Below are 21,952 nucleotides of genomic sequence, written 5' to 3'. Positions count from 1 at the left end.
TCCCAATGTAGCCCAGGCTGACCTTGAGTTCAAAGTCCTCTTGCCTATTTCTCCACTTCTTGAGTGCTTTGGAATACAGATGTGGACCATGACTGACAAGACCCAAGCTGACACAGCACTAGCAATCTGGAAGGGTCCTTTCTTTGTAGGTCTTTTCAGTCTGGCGTTTCTATCAGCCTTCCCCTGGCTGACAACACAAATTCACACATGAAACCCCACTATAGTAAATGAGAAGAAATTCTAGACAGAACCTCTAAAACATCCTTCTAATTAATTACTAGCTCTAGGTCAATCATGCACCCAAAATGGAGACTGGTTCCTGCTCTCTGCATCACCAAACCCATCTGTGTGTTTAAAAGTTAAATGGTGGCACCTTCCTGCACTTGCCCCCTGCAATCCTTGGAGAGACAGCATTCAGCATACGGCACAGCCTCAGTGCTATGTCGCTAGCCCCAAGTTGCTTCTTGCATTAGAACTTGGTCCTAATTCTGATCCCTATTGGTTTCTGGCCACACTACCAGGTATCATGCTTGCAGGTTAGCTCCGCATACTACACACCTAACAGCACTGACCAAGTGCGTCCATCTGCCCACTTTTTAATTCAGGAGTCTTGAGGGATGCTGCTGCAATCCAACAGTCTGGGGACCCATTGACTGAGATACAGGTTCTACAAGGAGGTATGGATGCCTCTCAGATAAATGATAGCCACCTCCATCTCATAAGCCACATCTGGATGCTCTGAAAGTCAACAAATACATCTTGTATTACCTAAGCTGTGTTTTTATGGAGTGTGAACATCTGACTTCCCTCTACAGATACAGTGCACACTGCAGACCAAGAGACCTCACTTACAGACCACAATCAACACGGAACAACTCCAAATGAATCTGGTGCCACTAGATACAAGGAAAAGGGGGTGGTGGTGGAATTACATACAGTCAAGCAGCCAGTCCCTCCATCTCCTGTCTGTTCCTATGTTCTCTCCCAGTAAGTACTGAGATTTTAAGATGGACATGTTTTCCAATAGCAGGAAGGTTCTGGAGTTTGTCCTTTGGAGGGTCACCTGTTCTCTTTTGAAGGAAGAAAAACCACTGCAGACACAGGGTCAGCCATGGACAGTTACTTCATGATTTGGGCAAATCAGTTGGTCTCTAAAAACCATTAAGAAACTTCAATCTTGTTCTCTGTTTCTTGACTGTGGGTGTGGTGTGGCCAGCAGCCTCAAATCCCTGCTGTCCTGACATCCCACCATGATGAACTATGCCCTTGAAACAAAATAAACCAACTCCCTCTTTAAAAGAAAAAGACGAAGGAAGGAAGGATGGATGGACGGATGGACAGGCAGACGAAAAGATCTGTCACCTGGACAAAGTGTGGTAACTGACAGCATTTACCTCACTTTCTGGAGTAACACACAGGAAAGGCACAAACATACGCACTGTATGGTTTGTCTGAGGGGAAAATGGTCACTTCACCACATGGACATCACATGGGCTTTCTAGAACAAGGCCGAGCCGCTCATGCTCCTAGCAGCAGAGGCTCAGCCAGGGGAGGAACTCAATGCAGCCAAGTAGTTCTCTGTGGCCCACTCTCTTGACTCCAGTGTAGACAGAAAGTACAACACTTTTTGTAATATCCTCACATGACATCAAAGATTCCTCGACAAAAACAAACAAGTTTTCTGTCTCTGAAGGAGCCTTGAAAATACAGGACCGTCATGCACCATCCTGAGGCAGTCATGAAAAAGCAGTTGACAGGAAATTCCTCATTATGAGATGACCTTCGGGTCTACGGATCCAATGGGAGACTTCTTTTTTTTGTTGTTGAAATAAGACTTAGTCTCAGGCTGGAGAGATGGCTTAGTGGAGAGAGAACACTGGCTGTTCTAAAGGACCTGGGCTCAGTTCCCAGCACCCACATGGCAGATCATCACTGTCTGTATATCCAGGATCCACACACACTAGAATGTGTAACTCCCTCACACAGACATACACACAGGAAAACCACCAATGCACATTAAAAATTTAAAAAATGAAATTTAAAAAAAACGTAAGTCTCATCTTCTGTATGCTTGACTTCATTTAAATCCATGTTTGTGACACAGCATTATGTACTGTTTCACAGGAGACTGGGTTTCGTAAAAATGAGGACAAAATGCCTGAGATGAACAGAAAAGCAACCTATCACAACAAAATGATTCAATTTCACATACCAATTAATAAGCAAGGGTTACTTTTGCCCCCACGAAGGAAGAAAAACATAAATTGAAGCAAAAATAACTTGGAACCTTCAGATGTCAACACTCAAAATTCAGACTTGTAGCTGTGGTAACCAGAAACTTCCTGCAACCAATGAGAATGCACTGCCTATAGAACATGGGAATGACTGAGGTACTCTCTAGCTGGCTGTCAGTCCTTCACTGCTTCGGATCCCCTCATGTTTTCTGTGGCCTCTTTCGATGGAAGCTTATCACTTTTAGCTGTGCAAAGGAATTTCTTCCAACAGTCATGTGTGATTCCTGCTTTTCCCAAGGCTTCAAGGACACCTCTTACACTCCTTCTATCAGAGTCAAAATTGGTAAGAAATTCAACATCAACTTTTGTTCTTATCCTCCCCCATTCTGGAAGACAACACTGACAAAGTCTCACAACTCAGGGACTCCCTCTAGTAACCGGCACTGGGACCTTCCAACCTAATGCTGGAAGACTTAACAGGCCAGAATCCCTAAGTGTTTGACCTTTGGAAAGTAACGTATTCAACCTTTGCACAATGAGTTCCTCCAACTGGCAGAGGCAGGATGAGATTATCTCAAAGGGCTTTTCAAGGATCAAAGTTTTGCTTTATGGAATAAAAACCGCCAAGCACACCGACCATCTGAGAACATGGATTAGTAAATAAAAACCAACAGTACCTACCCAAAGCCCCAAGCTGCTTGGTTTGGTCTTCCATTCCCAGGAACTCCATCTACTTGACAGTAGTGCCCAAGACCACTAGTCCCTGCTGGCTTGAGGACTCTGTATGACAGTTCCCACTATGGTTTAGATGTGGAATATCTCCCACAGGCTCATGCAATTGTCAGTGTGGGGAAGCCTGGGGCCCTTTGGAATGTCCAGCTACTACCAGGAAACCTCATGCTCCAACTGCCAAGCAGCTGCCTAGAGTTGGTGGATCCCTTCTCCTCAAGCCCCAAGCCAAAGCATGTTAGGCTATTATCAGTTAGGTCATCTGTTCACAGCAATCAAAGTGGAATAGAGCGAAGGACATTGAGAGCCTTTGCTGCTTTCCCAGATGACATTTTACCATACACAGCTTAGGCTGCCTTGAACTTAATACCCTTTGCCTCAGCTTCCCAAGTGATGGCATTACAGGTTCACATCATCCCCAAAACATTTTTGCTGTTGTTTCTTTTTTTTTTATTTTTAAAGATTCAATGTCCTTTTTTTAAAGTAAACTTTAAAACCTGGATCAAAGTTAAATCAATTTCCCAACTTCACAGACTTTCAAAGTGCTAAGTGTGCACTGTGAATTTATAGGAGAGGTATCACAGCACAGTATTTCAAATGAACATATAAATAAGTAGGCTCAGTGGGTAAGGGCCCCTGACTGCCATGCAACCTGGGTGACCCCAGTTCCATCTTAGAAGCTACATAAAGGTGGAAGAAAGAAGCCACTCCACAAAGTCATTCCCTGACAACACACACCCACTCCCCACCAAATACCCTGACTCACTCGGCATGGTTTCCTCTCCTCCAACCACTCTGTAGGTCTGGTACCCAGGGACCGCATGGGGCGAGGGCAATTAAGAGTGCCAGAGAGGACAGAAATGGACGGACTTGGAAAGGTTACTTGGGCCAAACCAGAAGGAGCCTTGGCAGCAGATCAAGCAGGCTCCGCTGCCAACTACCTGTCTCTGCTCCCCAGAACCACCGGGCCCACCTGCCTTCCACGGATCAGCTGCCAGCTGCTCCACCCCCTGGCAGCCATGTCAGGCCCACTCTCCTTCCTCTACGTTTTACAGAAATGCTGACTGCACAGTCTATGCCAACATGACAATCTAAACAGAACTTCTAGCTTCCTGCCAGTGCCCCTAATGTCTACATTGCCACGTAGATGTGGTGAGTGTTCTGGAGTCACTGTCAAGTAGAGAGAACTAAAAACGTAAAATAAAAAAAGCTTTCAAGTTTTCCTGCAATCTCTTCTCTACAGACAAAAGAATTGAGAAAGTCTCTTTAAACTACCCTTTTCACAGAAATTCCCTAATTATCAAAGGAAAACTAAACAGGCACTGGAAATGACAGGAACGGTGCAGTTTCTTTGAAATTAGGAACAAGGCTTTCTGATAACAATTATTGACTAAAACGAAGTTAACTTGTTTGTCGCTTTCAAAAACCCACAGAAGAATTTCTCTGAAAAACCCAACGTCTCTCTTTAAAAGAAAAAAAAAATCCACAAAACTGGGCCTCTGCCAAATGAAAGTTACAACACCACGGGCCATCAGATGGCACCTCCCAAAGGTGAGGACAAAGCTATGGGACTGTGAAGTTGGGGAGGCTGCCACAGGGACTAGAGCATGGCTTGACCTGAGGAGGGTCTGGACACCTTATCCTATTTCTTTTAATCCCCGAGTCCTAGTGCAGCCTAGGAGGAGAATGCCGCTGTAAATATGGTCGAGCTGATGAACTTGCCTAGCAACTGAACTGATATGACTCAAGACGGTGTTTGGCTGGGGGAGAGAGGAAACCCAATGTGTGGTAGGGTTTGAGAGCTCTTCTCCCTCAGTTTGTAGGAAACCAGGACGGCTAGCGTGTTCCTCCTATCTGTAGTTCTCGAACTGTGGCCTAACTTAAAACAGTGAGACCCACACATTCATGGCAGAATAGAACAGGGACAGAAGATAAAGCAGAACTGTCCCTGAAGGCAAGTTCCCAGAAGGATTCACGTGATAACATAGTCACCTCTTCCCATACACAACAATGGTAACCTAAAAGCACAATACAAGACAGAGAGGAAGGTACGGATTATGGATGTGCACTATGAACAGCCAGGAGGCTTTCTCATAAAACGTAGCACCAGGTTGCTATCAACCCACGGGGGCCTCACTGTCAGGATGTGTAAAGGTCCACACCCTCAGTGACTAGATCCCCCTGCAACCATGGCAGTCACATGTTGTAAAATTGACTCTGGCACCAAGGAAGCCTCCCTTAAAAGTTCCACAATGAACAAGATTTTCCTTTCAAAGTAAGCTAAGCAATTCACAATGTCAACTCCCCTAACTGGTTTCTTTATTGTTTTCTTTCCTGAGTAGAGTATAGATCTAGCAACTTGCTTTAATAGAAAAGTTAATATTGCCGAATTATAGGAAGCCATGTTTTAAAATGAGTACTTCATCACTTCTCTCTGGGTGTGGTCTCCTGGGAACTGAACTAGGGAGGGTGGGGGGCAGTATCTCTACTGTCCCTACTTCCCACTTCTCCATCACTCAGAAGTCATGAGTGTGCAAGGAGAAAGGGCAGCGTGGGCTCTGCAGTGTGGGCGGGAGGTGCAGAAAGAGCTCTGTCATCGCTATTCAACCCAAATGCATTAACACCAGCATTCATTTTCTTCAAAGACAAGCTGAAGCAGGGTGCCCCAGACCTGGAATAATTTCTTGTCAACTTCATCTTTCTGCTCTAATTATTTCCAAGGGTTTTAATCAGCCGTCTCCTGCACTCTCTTTCCACGAGTGTTAAGAATGGTTACATGGGGGAGATTTTCAATGCTAACAGTATTTTTCCTCATGAATACACTTAAATTATATCAAGAAGACCAGTTCTACATAGCTTTAACTGCTGTGCAGTAATAACTGAGAGGCAATGGTGTGTCAGCCCCAGGCCACTGTGCACAGGAAGAGCTTTGGAAGGCTCACGTAACAGCCAGAGGAAGAAAAGGTGACACAGAGAAGCTTGTCTCATCCCGTATTCTCACTTCTGTGAATCCTAACAGAGCACGTATTTCCTAAATATACAAAGGCACAGATATATATTTTGTAACTTTTTGTTGACAACTTTCCAGCAGTCGTATTTACAGTTAATACAATGCTATCTTTGACCACATTATATATGACTGCAGCAGTACCTTAACCCGGGAGACTATCAGATCCAGGGCTGGGTATATGCTCCATTGGCAGAGTACTTTACCTATGGCAAGCACACAGCCCTGGGTTTGATTCCTCAGTGTCCCATAAATGATGAGGCACTGGTGGTGATGCACGCTTTCAAGTCCAGTGTTCAGAAGAGAAGGTAAGAGGAACACAAGTTCAAGGCCAGCCTGTACTATCTGTGATACTGTCTCAACAAGAGAAAGGAAAACATAGGAACAATCAAGTCAACAAACCAAATTAAATTACCGCTTCTCTCTTTTCCAGCTCGTCTGGGATTGCCAATTCTCCAGACAGCAGGAAAGCGTGCGTTTTTGAGGAAAGGGCCAGCACCTCCAGTGCGAAAGGGCATCAAGTGTGCTGCAAGCATTCCCAGAAGGCCTGTCTGTCCTCCCAGTCAGTGATCACTTCCCCAACCTTTATCCACAGAAATGTCACTGCACTTCACGGAAAGCGTGACCTCACAGTGTCCATCTGAGCCTCGTGCAACCATGGAGACTGCCCAACACTAAAGCCACCGGGCCACATGGGGCTACAGACACCTGACATCCAGCTGAGCTGAATTATTTTAATTTCATTTTATTTAATACTTATGTCAACAGCAACATGTGTACTGAAGTTACCGGCCAGTAAGAAGACAGAAAAAAAGTGACTTCTGACGCTACAGAGGAGCAAGAGAGGTATGCTCAGGTAAGTGGGAAGTCAGCAATGTCAGCCTGAATACATATTCTGAACTGGCTTTTCTTAACAGGCCCAGAGGTGAGTGGATACAGTCTATAAATAATTTAAAGTTAGGATAAGCACTAACATGTTACAATGATCTCTAAAATCCAAAATTACAAAGTTTAGATGTACTCAACTTTTACATTTGCTAATGCATTTCTTTTGATTTTTTCCTGGCATGATCCTGTATGTGGATCACACTGAGTTAACAGTTTCTCCGTTGGGTGAAGAAACAAACTGCAAAACAGAATGTACAATGTTATGCCAACTGTGTGTACATGTTTATATATGACTGGAATCCATCTTGATCCCTGTTGTTAACTGAACGTTTGCAATGATGGCGACACTCTGCACCTGTCCTGTGCACATGGTGGCCAGCAGCTGCTGAGCACCTCAGAGACGGCTAGCATGACTGAGGAAGTGTAAGGTTAAAATGCCCTTCATTTAAATTGGGGGGGGATGTGCGTGCCGCAGTATGTGTGGACAACTTTAGGGAGTCACTTCGTGACTTCCACTTTGCTGAGGCAGGGTCTCTCTTGCTGTCTGTTCCTCTGTGCATCATCCCCCCACACTAGCCGGCCTGTGAGGTTCTAGATGCTTCTGTTTCTGCTTCCCATGCCCAAGTGAAGAATGCTGGGATGGCAGGTGCTAGCCTCTGCATGCAGCTCTATATGTGGGCTCCAGGGACTGAACTCGGGTCATCAATCGTGTGGTATAAACACTTTACCCACTGAGCTGTCCCCTTGGCCCTTGCTTATTTTTAATTAGTTTAACTGAGAGAGTCCCATGGGCTAATGGTTACCCATTAGATAGTATAGGTCTCACGAATAAATCCCTAACCACTTATTTCCTGGGAAGCAATAATGGTTGGAGGGGGATCAATAGAATGTTATTTAAACTTTATACAGCACGGGATTATTTGGATTTACTGGTAAGTTTTATGCCACCTGCATATATTCTGTATTAAACAGAATGGGGAGGCTTTTGCTTGGCCTGTTACAAACAAAACAAAGCAAAACAACTCACCACCCCCACAGACTTAATGGATTGAATGGTGACAGTTATTTTTCCTAGTTCAAGAGACTGGAATTGAGGGTTAAAGGGCTTGTAGACTTGGTCTATTTTTATACAGCAGCATACTGTGTGGTGTGCTGCACCCACATGACCTCAAAGAAATAATTACTTCCCAGAATCCTTGGCTCCCGGAATCACCACATTTAAATCAAAACTTTAGCTAAGGACGTAAGGGTTGAAGGTACAATGGAAAACATGGAAGCTTCTTTTTCTCCATGTTTTGTTTTTTTCATCACATTTACTTGGATCTTGAGGATCTCTGCCAATGTTTCTTCTGGGCTTCTGATACCTGGTTCTGGAACAACAGGACAATGGCCTTTCTACCTGGGCCGAGACACAGTGAAGTCTCTGGAGCTTAGGATACTAGAATCTAGTTTGAATGAACACTAGAGAATGGATCAACATTCTCACTTGTTCTTTGACTCTCTAGATGTCCCCCAACACATATGTGGAGGAGCTAGATGTACAACCCCCAAAGCTGGAGACAACAGCAGTCACATCACCTTAGTACACTGGGTACGGCTGTGTTGCAATGAGCAGAACTGCCTCCTGCTAGTCCCAGACACTCTTCAGTGTGCTTCAACAAGGCCTGCTGTTCCTCATGGGTCTCATGGTCTCTAAACACGGGACAGCTAGTGGCCCCAAATGATACCTATTAAGGCTGACACCCTAAGTCTAGACTTCCTAGTCCTAAACAGCTCATTAACTATCAAAATTGCCTTCTTGGACCCTATAAAAGAAAACAAAGATTTTTTTTTTTTTTTGGCAGGGAGCCACTTTCTAATCTGAAAACTGCCAATGAACCCACCTTCTGCACATAAACAGAATAAGCCCAGGGGACTACTTCTGCAGAGTGCAGGATCGATCCCACAACCAACAGATGCCAGCATTGCATCTAGCAGAGATTAGGTGTCATGTGTCCTCCATCTGAGCAGCCCTAGTTTTCCTGCAGAAAGGAAAGGGCTCAATACCATTTCCTTCGCTGAGCAGGAGCTCAGTGGTAGAGTTTTTGCCTAGCCTAAGTGAGACTCTCGGTTCTGTGCCCAGCACTGCAAAACAAAACAAAAACCACAATTGTTTTCTTGTACTTTGTTAAGAAAACAGACATTAGCTACTAGGCACTACATGTCTGTAACACCAGAGACAGAGGAAAGAAAAATCTCAAGTTCAAGGATAACATGAGCAACACCAGCAGACTCTGTCTCACAATGGACATCTGTACTTGGCGTCAGTATGGCAGAGATGAGACCAATGAAGGTGACTGAGTACTGAGAGGAGGAGGAGGAGGAAACTAGAAAGTTCTCAGGTACAGATACCAAGGACACAAAGGCTGGAGACAAATGGAACAGAAGCTATGGGAGCAGGCTAAAGGAGTGCAGGGTAGGGAGGGAGGGAGTCAGGTGCCCAGTGTGCTTCAGCAGGAAGAAGAAAACCAGCTGTGAGACACAATGAGCAGGGCTAGGGAGACAGGGCTAGAGGACTAGTTTAGGTTTGGGATAAGGGAAGCAAAGGTGAAGTAGTTGCTACCTGAGCCTCTTCTGGCAGCATCAAGTAGAATAGATCACCTCCAAGGGGAAGCACAGAAGGCAAGAGGAAGAGGTGAGAGGAGTGGGGACAAGCTGGTAGCACTCCACTGTGTTGACAACGAGCCCAGTGACACAGTCAACCGCTGAACATGCTCAACAGGTCCTAGTCTGCCCTGCTGCTCAGCTGCCAGAGCTTAAAAGGTCAGACACGGAGGGCTTTGGCAAGAGACTGATTTTAAGTTTCAAATGTGGTTCTAAGTTAGCTGAGAGAAACAATGGTGTGAAGGAAGAACACACAGGTTGAGATGGAAAGGGGGGGACTGGAGCTAGGACTCAAGTTAAGAGCACTTACTGTTCTTCCAGAAAAACGGAGTTCAGTTCCTAGCACCTACTTCATCAGGTAACTCACAACCTCCTGTAAGTCTAGCTCCAGGGGATCTGCTGTTCTTCACTGCTTCATATCTCTCTCAATCCCCCTCCCTAGTCCCACCCCAACCCCTCCGCGAAAGGAAGGAAGGCAGAAAGAAAAGTCTTTCTAAAATGGGTGAAGAGTTGGTAGATGAGAAAAAGTAGGAGCAACATGTCTGTGGTAGATGGACACAAGAGTGTGGTCAAACACAGACTTCCTGACTTGCTGATCTGGCTGTGCTGTGTGTAGACAAAGATTTAGGGAGTGGGGGGATCTGGGGTGGTTTGTAGGGATCACTAATGGGAAGGAACCACAAATCCCAACAAGTCAGGGAATTGAATGGGGCAATAAACTTAACTAGAGGATAAAGTGCATCTATCAAAGAGGTAGATGGAACAATCTAAGTCCAATAAATTCAGGGAAGGGCGGAAAACAAGGCTGCCATTGGTGATGGGAGAAAGTGCACAAGTTATAACCACAAGGTGTGCAGAGGCACGGGATGCAGCTCTGGGTGATGTACCCATGATCAGGCTGGGACACACGGGTGGGGAGCAGTGTCTGGTAGCTATGCTGCTATAAAGAAAGGCTCCAATCCTCCTTGTGGAAGGTCGAATCTACCAGTAAAGTAGGTATACTGGATCAGCTGCTTGCCACCTACTTTAATCTGAAGGGTGCCCATCGGTCTTTCCTCTAGCTTCATGCAACACAAAATGGTGGAGTATCCAGATATGTTCCTGCAAGCTTTCAAAGAACTGTCTGGTCATACAACAAAGACATATGTTCAACCATGTTCATAGCAGCACTATTTGTAACAGCCAGAAACTGGAAGCAGCCTAGATGCCCCTCAACCGAAGAATGGATAGAGAAAATGTGGTACATTTACACAATGGAGTACTACTCAGTGGGAAAAAAAACAAAAAAACAAAAAAACAATGGAATCTTGAAATTTGCAGGAAAATGGATGGATCTAAAAGAAACCATTCTGAGTGAGGTAACCCAATCGCAAAAAGACAAACATGATATGTACTCACTCATATGAGGATTTTAGACATAGAGTAAGGATTACCACCCTACAATCCACACTGCCAGAGAAGCTAATAAACAAGGAGGACCCTAAGAGAGACATACATGGTCCCTGGAGAAGGGGAGAGGTTCAAGATCTGCTGAGCAAATTGGGAGCACAGGAAGAGGGGGTAGGAAGCTAGGAGAATAAGAAGGGGATAAGAAGAGGGAGGCCGAAGACATGAGGGAGCAGAATATATGAGTCAGGGGAAGAATACACGATAACAAGAATGGAGATACCATAATAGAGGGAGACATTTTAGGTTTACAGAGAAATCAGGCACTAGGGAAATGTCTGGAGATCTACAAAGAGGACACCAGCTAACAATCTAAGCAACAGAGGAGAGGCTACCTTAAATGTTCTTCCCTAATAATGAGATTGATGAATGACTTATATACCACCCAATAGCCTTCATCCAACAGCTGGTGGAAGTAGAAGCAGACACCCATAATTAATCACAGATCTGAACTGGAACCCAGATGCAGAGAAGGACCAGTGAAGAGCACAATGGTCCAGACCAAGCTGGTGAAACCCACAGAAACAGCTGGCCTGAACATCGGGGAACTCTTGCTCCCCAGTCTGATAGCTGGAATACCAGCATGGGACTGATCCAGACCCTTGGAACATGGGTTTCTGTGAGGAAACCTCAGAAATCTATGGGACCTCCTGTAGAAGCCCAGTATTTATCCCTAGCATAGGAGTATTCCATATAGAGGAATACTCCCTGAGTCAAGACACACAGGGGGTGGGCCTAGGCCCTATCCCAAAGGATACGAAAGACCCTATGGAAGGCCTCACCATCCAGGGGGAGCAGAAAAGATATGTGAAAGATAAGGTTTTAGTTGGGGGGGGTAGGGAAGGACGGGTGGGAGAAGGGAACTGAGATTGTCATGTAAAACAATCCTGTTTCTAATTCAAATTAAAAAAGTTGAAAAAAAAAGAACTGTCTGGGAAATATAAAATTTATCTTAAAAACTCTGGAGGATGTCACCCATATGCTTAGGATTTGAATAAATTAATATTTCTAATTTTTAAGTGTTTTTTTGTTTTATTTTGGTTTGGTTACAGATCCTTCACTTTTGTTCCAGGAAAAAAAGGGGGGATGGGGTCCTACAGCCTGGCACTTACCAAAGTCTATGAAGGTTTTAGCCACATACCTGTGTATAACTGAGAAAGTAGAGACTTAATGTGTCTTTCCCTTAAGATTTAGAGACATGGGCTTTGTTTTTGAACTCTCCCGTTCTTCCACTGTCTGTAACTGCTTGAGCCTATGGACTCATTTGCATGGGCAAACTTAACCCTTTCACTCCTGGGAATAGACTTGCCAACTTTCTGGAGCTGCTGCTGAAGTTTACACCTCTGTTTTCTATCTTCACAATAGCTTTGCTGGAACTCTCTGAACAGCCCCATTACTGCACTATTAGGCAAACACAACTCATAACCCAGAGCAAACATTTTAACCTCTCTGGTTAAGTCTCTGGTTAATTCCCTGGAGGGAAGAAGGAGGGTATGCATGCATATCATTAGACTATGTATCAACCTACGACCTGCCTGACAGCCTGCTACATATCTGGTGTATGCTAAGTGCTACAGAATCCTTTGCTGTTACACATTTGCATAACTCCTCTTTTGGGAGGATTTGTTGGGACATTCAAAACAAGAACCCAACCCTCATCTTAAGCCCTGCTATCATCACTGACTAATGAGATACATTTGATGAGATACATTTGATGAGTGAACTAAACAAACAAGACAATATTCACCTCACAGAAAAATCAAAAGGTAGATACTAAAACTAACAAGTTGGTGCCAATGAAACAGCTCAGCTAACGGTGCCTGCTCTCAAGCCTAACGACCTGAGTTCAACACATCGGATCCACATGGCAGGACAGAACACTCCTCTAAGGTGTCCTCTTATCTCAAGCCACGATGCCATGAGCCCCAAAACAACAAATAGATGTAACAACAAAGCAATGACCCAAAATATTCAGTTACTTATAATTCCCTTTTTTTAAAAAACTTAATTTAAGGAAGTCCACACTGTTAGTATTCGGGCATCTGTACTGGCCTGTCCTTGGGGGTCCTGACAGGATATACCCTCAACTCCAGCCACTAAGAGCCCCTCCTGTGAACATTCATTATGTTCTCTTTCAAAAGAGCCTCGCCTGCCCTCATCCTCCCCCCCCTCTCTCTGTGTGTGTGTCTCTCTCTCTCTGTCCCCCTCTCCTTCGCTCAGCCCCCTCCTTCCCTTTCTCCTCTCTCTTGATGCTTCTATCCCCGAAGGCTGGTCTCCCAGCTTCCCTTTCCCTAATAACAAACCCCTCTACTTGAACCCTGTCGCATGGTGTCTTTCTCTTGTGCACCGCTTTTCTTAAATTAGAATAACATACAGTATAACCTGACATTTCAAATACATAATTTAAACTCCGTAATTCAAATTTTCACTTTGCCACAGGAAAGGGGGCAAAACTACATTAAACCCCAGAGCCTGGCTCCCTAATGGTCCCCCTGTGACAATTCCATCTGAAGCTCCAGGAATCCAGAGAAGAGAAAGCTGTAACAGGGTGTACCCACTTCACCTCCCACCATCCTATAGCAGAAGTGTCTCCAGGCATGCTGGTGACAGATGGGGAATAACTGTGACATCTGAAAGTTTTCTAGCTATTGTGGCTATCATTCAAACTGTCCACAAAACCCACAGATGCTCAGGGTGGGGAAAGACCCCCATGTTCTCCCACAGGGGAGTACCCTAGTCTGCAGACCTTCTGCACGCAGAGCCACGCTACCCAACTCAAGCTTAGGAGAGCCAAAACTTGTACATCCTGTTTCTCTCTGAGGACCTGTTATCTCTAAACACATGGGTGAGCTGTCATGGAACCAGCATGGCTTCCTTCTTTTTCTGTGCATCAGAAAAAGTCACCTATTTCTTTCACCTGGAATTGAACAAATGGTCACGCTAGAGCCGGGAAGTGTGTGTTCATGCTTCAGGGGAAGTAAAATATTGGGCCAACCAAGTAGGGGCTGACATGAAAAGAGCTTGAACGAAGCGTTCAGGAAATCTCAGTTAGCACTGAAAACAGAAAGCAGCAACATCCGATTAACAAGGACTAACAAGCATCCCTTCCAAGCATGTAGGTGAGTCCACTCAAGGACTTCACGGTTACCTTCAAAAACAAGTCAGCATAAGAATACATATCTGTGTGTGTGTGTGTGTGTGTGTGTGTGTGTGTGTGTGTGTGTGTACTGACATTCTGTTCAAGAGAAGTGTGAAAAAGATAAAAATAAAAGCACAGCATGCTCATCCTAATTATAGTGTGTCCTCTAATTAAATGTTTGAGTTTTTTTTTTATTTAATGTTAAATGGAAAAGAAAAAACCCAAACAAATAACCAAATAAACAACACCACCAACAACAAAAAACTCACACCGTAATCCCAACTTGCAGACCACTGTATTTGAGAACTAAGATTCTTAAATGCTTACCTTTTAGTTCTTCATCTTTAATTACTGCTTAAGTGGTTGCCTAGGAAACCTCTAGGCTAAAGGGAGAACTGCAAGTGAGCTCTCACTTCGGGCTTGCAGGCTGACTTCCCATCTTTGATAGTCTTCCTGAGCTACTGGAGTCAGGTATTTGTGCAACCTGATGGCATGGGAGAAAAAAAAAGGATGTGAGTAATGACTTACTTTGAATATTCCTAACAAGAATGCAAGTTAAACATACTAAGTTCTATTCACATTAAATTTAGGAGAGAAATTGTTATTTTCAAAAACCCTGCTGTTATGACTTGAGATGGCTCAGTGGTTAAAAGCTTGTTGCTCTTGAAACATTGGGCCGGGATTCAATTCCCAGCATCCACATGGCAGTTCACAAGTAACTGCAGCTCCAGAGGTCTGTTGCCCTCTTCTGTATTCCGTGGACACCAGGCATGTATGTGATGCAGACAAAACATTCACAAACATAAAAAAAATTGCAATCCAGTAACAAGAACTATGGAATGTTATTTTATTCAGTGTTAACAAAATACTGTTATAGTAAAAGATAAGAGAGAACACACACTCTGGGAAAGCAAGGCCATGGAAATACTCACAGAAAACACAGCCAGCAGCCATGTGATGCTTTCAAAACCTGTTCTTTCTTGGCCTTTTGGCTCTGATACCAAAATTCCAATACCAAGGTTCTAGAATGTGCCTAGGGAGGAAAGGGAACTCTGACTAGGGGTGGAGGAAGAGGGAACCTATAAATTTTGTCTCTGTATTCCCTGACCTCTCGATGTCAATTCTGACTACTTTTTCTTAAATGTCCAATCTTCACTTACATAAAAAATAAGAACCAACCCCCAGAGCTTGTCTGTGAAGCTGCCCCAGGGCTGCTCCAGAGGATGGGTAGGAGGGGACAGACCTGCAGGCTGGCACATTTCCCCCAACCCCTAGAAAAATGTAAGTGTCCCATCATGACTTCCAGCCTATGAAAGGAAGTGTTTCAAGTTTAACCAACAGAGAACAGCTACAGCTGTGTAACCCCCAACCTCCACGGCATGGAATGGCCAGCTTCTCAGGGGGTGCTTTATTCTAATGTACTTTAAGTCTGTGGTCTGGGACTCCTTGACATTCTCTCAGTTGACTTCCAACCATCCAAGTAAAAGATTACTTATTTTTTCTGAGGCAGGGCCTCGCTGTGTAGCTCTGGCTGTCCTGGAACTCACAATGTAGATCAGATTGGCCTTGAACTCACAGAGGTTCACCTGCCTCTGTCTCCCTCCTGAGTGCTGGGAATACAGGTGTGTGCCACTGTGCCTGGCTAAAGATTTTTTTACCTCCCATCTTTTCAGTGGTGACTAGGCAGATAAATTTTATGTAAGTCCTTACTAGGAATTATTTTAGAAAATCAATCTTTTAAAAATGATTTATTTCAATTATTTTGAATTACGTGTATGTGTGTGGGTATACATGTTACTAAAAGTACCCATAGAGGCCAGACGATTATATCCTTCTGGAGTTAGGGTCACAGATACTTGTGAGCAGCCTGACGTGGGTGCTGGTAATCTAACTGGGCAGTGCAAGCTCTTAACTGCCAAGTTATCTCTCCACCTCAGAGTGGGTCCGTTATATACCTACTAGGGGCCTTACACTGCAAAAGTCTAAAATAACAGTACATGCTCTTGCCTGAATGCTCTGAATTTTCTTTCCCAACTGCTACCCAATCTAAAGCAGGAACTTAGGCTCTACAAGTCCTTAGCAAGGGACTCTGACCTCCAATACAGAAGGACCCCTTCCAGTGATTCTACCAAGGCCTGGAATTTCCCATCACCCTCTGCAACCCTTACCTTTCATCAGTTGGCTGTCATTCATTCTCTTAAACCCCAGATCTCTCCTGGCCTTTGCTATCCCTAAGGCCCTGCCCCTATCACTGAGCCTGGCTCAAGAGGTGGTTGCAGTAACTGTTCACTGGCCTAGTGTATGAGTCAACTTTCCAGGTACAGCTGTTCTACGGTTCCTTGTAGACTGGGAAAAGTCAAATCCAGGTGGATCAGCTGGCTGTTAGGACTATAAAAGCCAAGTAAAAACACTTTTTTTGTAAGTGCTCATTGTGTGGCTTTGCAACTGTCTTGAAGATGCCACAGAAGACAGGTTACAATTTTAGAGCATCCTTGTGAAGCCCAATCTTTGTGGCATAAAAAAAATTAGCAATATATTTTGTTTTGGAAATGTCAGGGAAGTTCTGTAGATACTCATGCTTGACGGTGACATGAAAATCCCTTTTCTATGGATGGCTGTTGGTGTTTAAATGGTTGGAAGGGCTCCTGCAGGCCTTAAGAGCATCTTTACCTTCCTCCCCAGTTGTTCCCTGATGGCTTAGATCTCTAGGACTTCTGAGTGAGAGCAAGCCTCTGTGGGGGACTGGAGATAGTGCTGAGGGCAAAGCCAGAAAGGGCAGGGACTCAGCTTCTCCACAGCAGATGACAGCTTCCTTCTCAAGTAAGACTCTTCACTCCCTGCTTGTTGTGCCAACATGCTTGCAAAGTGCAAGAGAAGGCCAAATCCTGTGTTTTGGGGGGTAGGGGTGGGGTACCTGGTTCCTAGGGGTACAAACTAGGGTGACTGAACAAAGCCAAGTCTCAAGCCTCAGAAGCCATGGCTCTTCTACAAACTCAAGAAATAGCACAGGTGGTCAACACGGAGGTTTGCAAACTTTCTTGCAAATATGCCAATTTCAGCCATCTATTTTATGAGACTTTCAGCTAGATAGAAGCTGTCATATCAGTATATTTCCCCCAACTGGGTCACCAGTTATTGTTTTGAAGATTGTTTCCAACCTTAGAAACTGAGCCATAAAATACATGCTAGCTAGGGCCAAACTCAGCATTAAAAGTACTTGTTGGTCTTGCAGAGTACCTGGTTTCAATTCCCAGTTCCACATGGTGACTGACAAACAGGTCTTGGGAATCCAAAACTTTCTTCTGACTTCCTTGGGCATCAGGCATGCATGTGGTGCACATACATACTTGCAGAAAAAACACTCCTACATGTCACATAGATTAAATAAAAACTACATCCTATCCCCTGAGTAAGGATGGTGGCTACAGCTAGTGAAGAGGGCACAGTTAAGTGGTAAAAGGCAGGCCTAAGTTGGGATCCTGTAGTCAATGTTTTGTTAAAAAAAAAAAAGAAAAAGATTTTCTTTGTTGCTACATAAAAACTTTTATAAAGCTTTATACATGTGTAGTATAATATGCATATTATATGCAGTACATATCCAAGGCCTTATATTAAATAGCCTTTAACCTACTTGACAATTTTCTCTATTTTTGATATTCAGATTTTGCTAGTCCATATACTAAGAATGAGTAATATTAAAATAGCAACGGTACACGGAACAGACCTCACTGAATTAAGAGCCAACACAAATGTGGTGCTATCTTGTATTTTATACGTACACGAGAGCCTGTGACAGTCTGCATGGGAATCCCCGTATGAACTGAAGACTGGTTTGACTGACCGAGAGTGGAACTGAAAGCCAAGGAAAGGATTTCCCCTGCAGTTGATTGAAAACACTACTCTTGTTTTTAGTTGTCATTCCAAGTGACCATGAAGTGAGCAAAAGACCCCTTTAATATGTAATTTTTTCAACCTTTCCTCTCAGTGCAGGATTCTGAAACTGGCTCAAAGTCAAACAACTCTAAACAGTTCCCAAGGTCAAGGTCAAGCCACCTAGAGGGAAGACATTAATTTCTACAGTCTTGGAAAAAAAGACTTAGTGAGTCCACCTAGACACAATGCTTACAGCTGTGGATGACACAGAATGGCTCCACAAAGCAAATCATTTTGGCAATCACAAAATTCACCACAAATTCTGAAAAAGTATCCTAAGAACTCAGATACCATTTCCATTCTGATTATATGCTAAAGTAATCCTATTTTAATCTTTTTTTCCCCCTGATTTTTCCAGACAAGGTTTCTCTGTGTAACTGTCCTGGAACTCACTCTGTAGACAAGGCTGGCCCCAAACTCCTAGAGATCTGCCTGCCTCTGTCTCTGCCTCCCCAGTGCTGGGGATTGAAGGCATGTGATGCCACTACCTGGCAATCTTTTCTTCATGAATGTAAATAAGACCTTGAGTTGATTAAGAAACTAATCAGACAAAACAACAAAAATTTTTTTCACCCCTTCCTGCAACACAGAGATGAGCCAGCTAACTAAGAAGGCCCATGAACTCCTGTAGGTGGAGAAGCAGGTGGAGCAGAGGTGAACAAGGAACTGCTCTGGTGTCGAGAGTCCATGTAAAAAGCACGAATCTTAAGGACATTTTTATACTCAAGTTACTTCCCGTCAGATTAATTAGAATCGTCGTATTTTGGAGTTTACTGAGGCACACTTCAGTATGGATACAATGTTATGATGCTAAACATTATCTCCCAACTCTAAGAGAAAACAGTGAGGTTTTCTTGTGCTAAAATCAAGAGCATCTGAGTGGAGTGGAGCAGCTGATGAGATTTACGGCTTATGGAAATTTTAAGGTAAAACCAAAATGCAAGCGATCACTAAGTAACACTGCTGCAAAACATTACTGCCTTTAGACCACTTTTTTAAAATTCTTGCATTGAAGGTTTTCAATATTATGTCTATACTATAGACATCTGAAATCAGATACGCCAACGTAGGCATGATTTCAAATACAGTATTTCAAGTATCAATAGGGAAGACAACTAACAAAACTTTAAAACTGAGACTACTGTCCTTGGTGACTTGTTCCCAGAGGCGGAGGGAGAAAAGAGGGAAAAAAACTTAAAGAAAACCAGCAATGAGCCAAGTGACAAGGGATTATCAATGGTGATGTCACACAGCATGCTCCCTTCACATGGGTGTGATTAAAAATCAACAACAACAAAGCCTTCACTCTGTGGTCTTGTTTCCCAAACTCACCTGTGAGGAATTTGAATAGGAATGGCCCCTATATAGACTCAGGTGTTTGAATGCTTGGCCATAGGGAGTGGCCTTGTTGGAGGTGTGGCTTTGTGGGACAAAGTATGCCACTAGGGGGTGGGCTTTGAAGTCTCAGAAGCTCAAGCCATGTTCAGTGTGGTGACATTCTCTTCCTGCTGCCTGTGGATCTAAATGTAGGACTCTCAGCTCCTTCCCTAACACCATGTCTGTTTACATGCTGCCACGGTTCTTACCATGACAATAATAGACTAAACCTTTGAACTGTAAGCCAGCCCCAATGAAATGTCATAGTGTCCCTTCATAGCAATAAAACTCAAAGACACTACCCCATCTAATAATCAGTAAAAGTGACACTGAGAGACATTCTACAAACTATCTACTCAGTATGTCTGTTGTGGCCTTTGGTGGCTTGAATGATAATGGTCGCCATAGGCTCTTATATTTGAATACTTGGTCCCCAGTTGGAAGAACCTTTGGAGAGGACTAGAAGTTGTGACCTTACTGGAGTAGGTGTGACACAAGCCCATGCCAGGGCCTTCCTCTCTCTGCTTTCTACGTTTAAATCAGGGTGTAAGCTCTCAGCCTGCCTGTTTGCCCACTGCCATCTTCCTACAATGACGGGGACAGACTCACCCAATGAAATGGCTTTCTTCTCTAAGTCCCACTGGCCACAGCGTTTTGTCGCAGCAAGTGAAGAGTAACTGAGGCAAAGCCTCCAAACTGACTATGTGGGACTGGGTGTGTGGCTCCATTACTGAAGTACTTGACTGGCATGTGTGAAGCCCTGGGCTGGTTCTCTAGCACTGCATAAAACCAGACATTGTGGGCATGCTGTAGTCGCAGCACTTGGGAGGTGGAGACAGGAAGATCAGAGGTTCAAGGTCATCCTTGGCTGAATGGAAGTTCCAAGCTAGCCTGGATTACACAAGACCCTGTCTCAACAAAACAAAAGGTGAAGAAATTAAACACCTCTAGTCAACTACTTTAAGGTAAAAGGCTGGAGGCTAAGAGTAACATGACATCCCCGAGTAGAGCCCGGAACAGGAAATGGACACTGGAGAGGCACCAGTACGTACTGAGCAAAGCATGAATTTCCGTCCACAGTAACATTCCCACGTTTGTTCCTGGTGAGCAGCACAGGACACTGTAGGCTCTCTGAACTACCTTTGCAGAGTTTATCCAAAATAAAAACACACTCATCCCACAGCATCAACACTTTGTACTTGAGATGACTGTGGTGACTCTGGATATAAACAGGGACAAGCCCAGGCTAGGATCCTGATCACTCTGAGTGCTGACCAACCGACACCATGGACAATCTGGGAACTTGTCTGAGATGCCAGGAATCCACAGATGGTGTGTGTGTGTGCAACAAGGAAAAAAAAAAAAAAAAACACCTCAGAACTGCCTCACACCCCCATCTGAAGTGAAAAATAGGCAATTTTATTCAAGAAGAAAAAAAGACTAAACAGGCTGGCCAGGAGCCATCAGTGCTCTGTGAAAACACATGACAAGCCAGCTCTTGTATTGCATTTAGCAAATTCCATCACCAGAACCCAAGCAGGTGGGAGAGAGTTATACAGCCTCAACAGACCAGCATGTCTGACTTCCTCACTGTCAATACAGGAAATCACGGACATGGAGTCCTTTAAAGCCTCATAGGACAAAGCAGGCCATCTGAAAAGACCTCCCGACCCCACAGTCCATAAAGTGATGACGTTAAAAAAGCGTCCACTCAGGAAACACGTGGAACCAAGCTAGTACGGTTCAATTTTGTCTTTGCAGAACACGTGGGCATGATCATGTATGCTGAAATGGGTTTATTTAATTGCCTCGAATTTCAATCAAAAAAGAAATCTGGGGACTAATGTGCTCTAACTGAAGAGTTCCAGAATGTACGAACCAGATGAATACACAGCAATCATCAGGCAAGAAAATTAAAACACGAATGTCTTCAGAAAAATAACACACTATCAATCAAAATCTGACTGGGGGGAGGTGATTTGACCAAATGCTCTTGAAGTTCATTTGGAAAGAAAGTATAATGCAGGGACAGCCCAGAAGATCCTAGAAAAAAGCACTAATCTGCCCATTGGTGTTCTACAGCACAGACTCATACCACTTGAGTCATGAGAACACAGTACGGCGGCTATAGATCTGGGACACAGAGACATCGATGGAGAGCAGTATGGGATCTGCAAGGTGACAACAGGCTCATGTAGTCAAACATCTACACAATGCCTGCCATTCATAGGCACTGCTGATGGTCACGTGACAGGAAAACAGAGCACATCAACTTGAAAGCTGGAACATCCCCAAACTGACCAGCTCTCCAGAGAGGATGAAGTGAGGTGTGTGCTTAGATTTCCCACCCAAGTACATCTTGTATCATCAAGATGTAAAACTCCTAGCATTCAGTCAAGAGGCGCACACCTTTAATCCCAGCACTTGGGAGGCAGAGGCAGGTGTATCTCTGAGTTCCAAGGCCAGCCTGGTCTACAGAGTGAGTTCCAGGACAGCCAGGGCTACACAGAGAAACCCTGTCTCAAAAATAAATAAATAAAACTCCTGGCATTATTA

At 44.2% G+C, this 21,952-nt stretch overlaps 1 protein-coding gene across 1 annotated transcript in view; it reads right to left on the bottom strand.

Moving 5' to 3' along the window:
* The window catches only part of Tsga13 (testis specific 13), a 312,864-nt gene that overhangs the window by 244,981 nt on the left and 45,931 nt on the right, over nucleotides 1–21,952 (bottom strand). The window contains exon 3 of the mRNA XM_035450677.1: nucleotides 14,414–14,570. The gene's annotated coding sequence lies outside the window, so the exon portion shown is untranslated. The remainder of the gene's footprint in view (nucleotides 1–14,413; nucleotides 14,571–21,952) is intronic.

The sequence above is a fragment of the Cricetulus griseus genome (genome assembly GCF_003668045.3).
Source record: "Cricetulus griseus strain 17A/GY chromosome 1 unlocalized genomic scaffold, alternate assembly CriGri-PICRH-1.0 chr1_0, whole genome shotgun sequence".
In the NCBI taxonomy this organism is placed as follows: Eukaryota; Metazoa; Chordata; class Mammalia; order Rodentia; family Cricetidae; genus Cricetulus; species Cricetulus griseus.
This window is presented reverse-complemented; position numbering and strand designations above follow the sequence as displayed.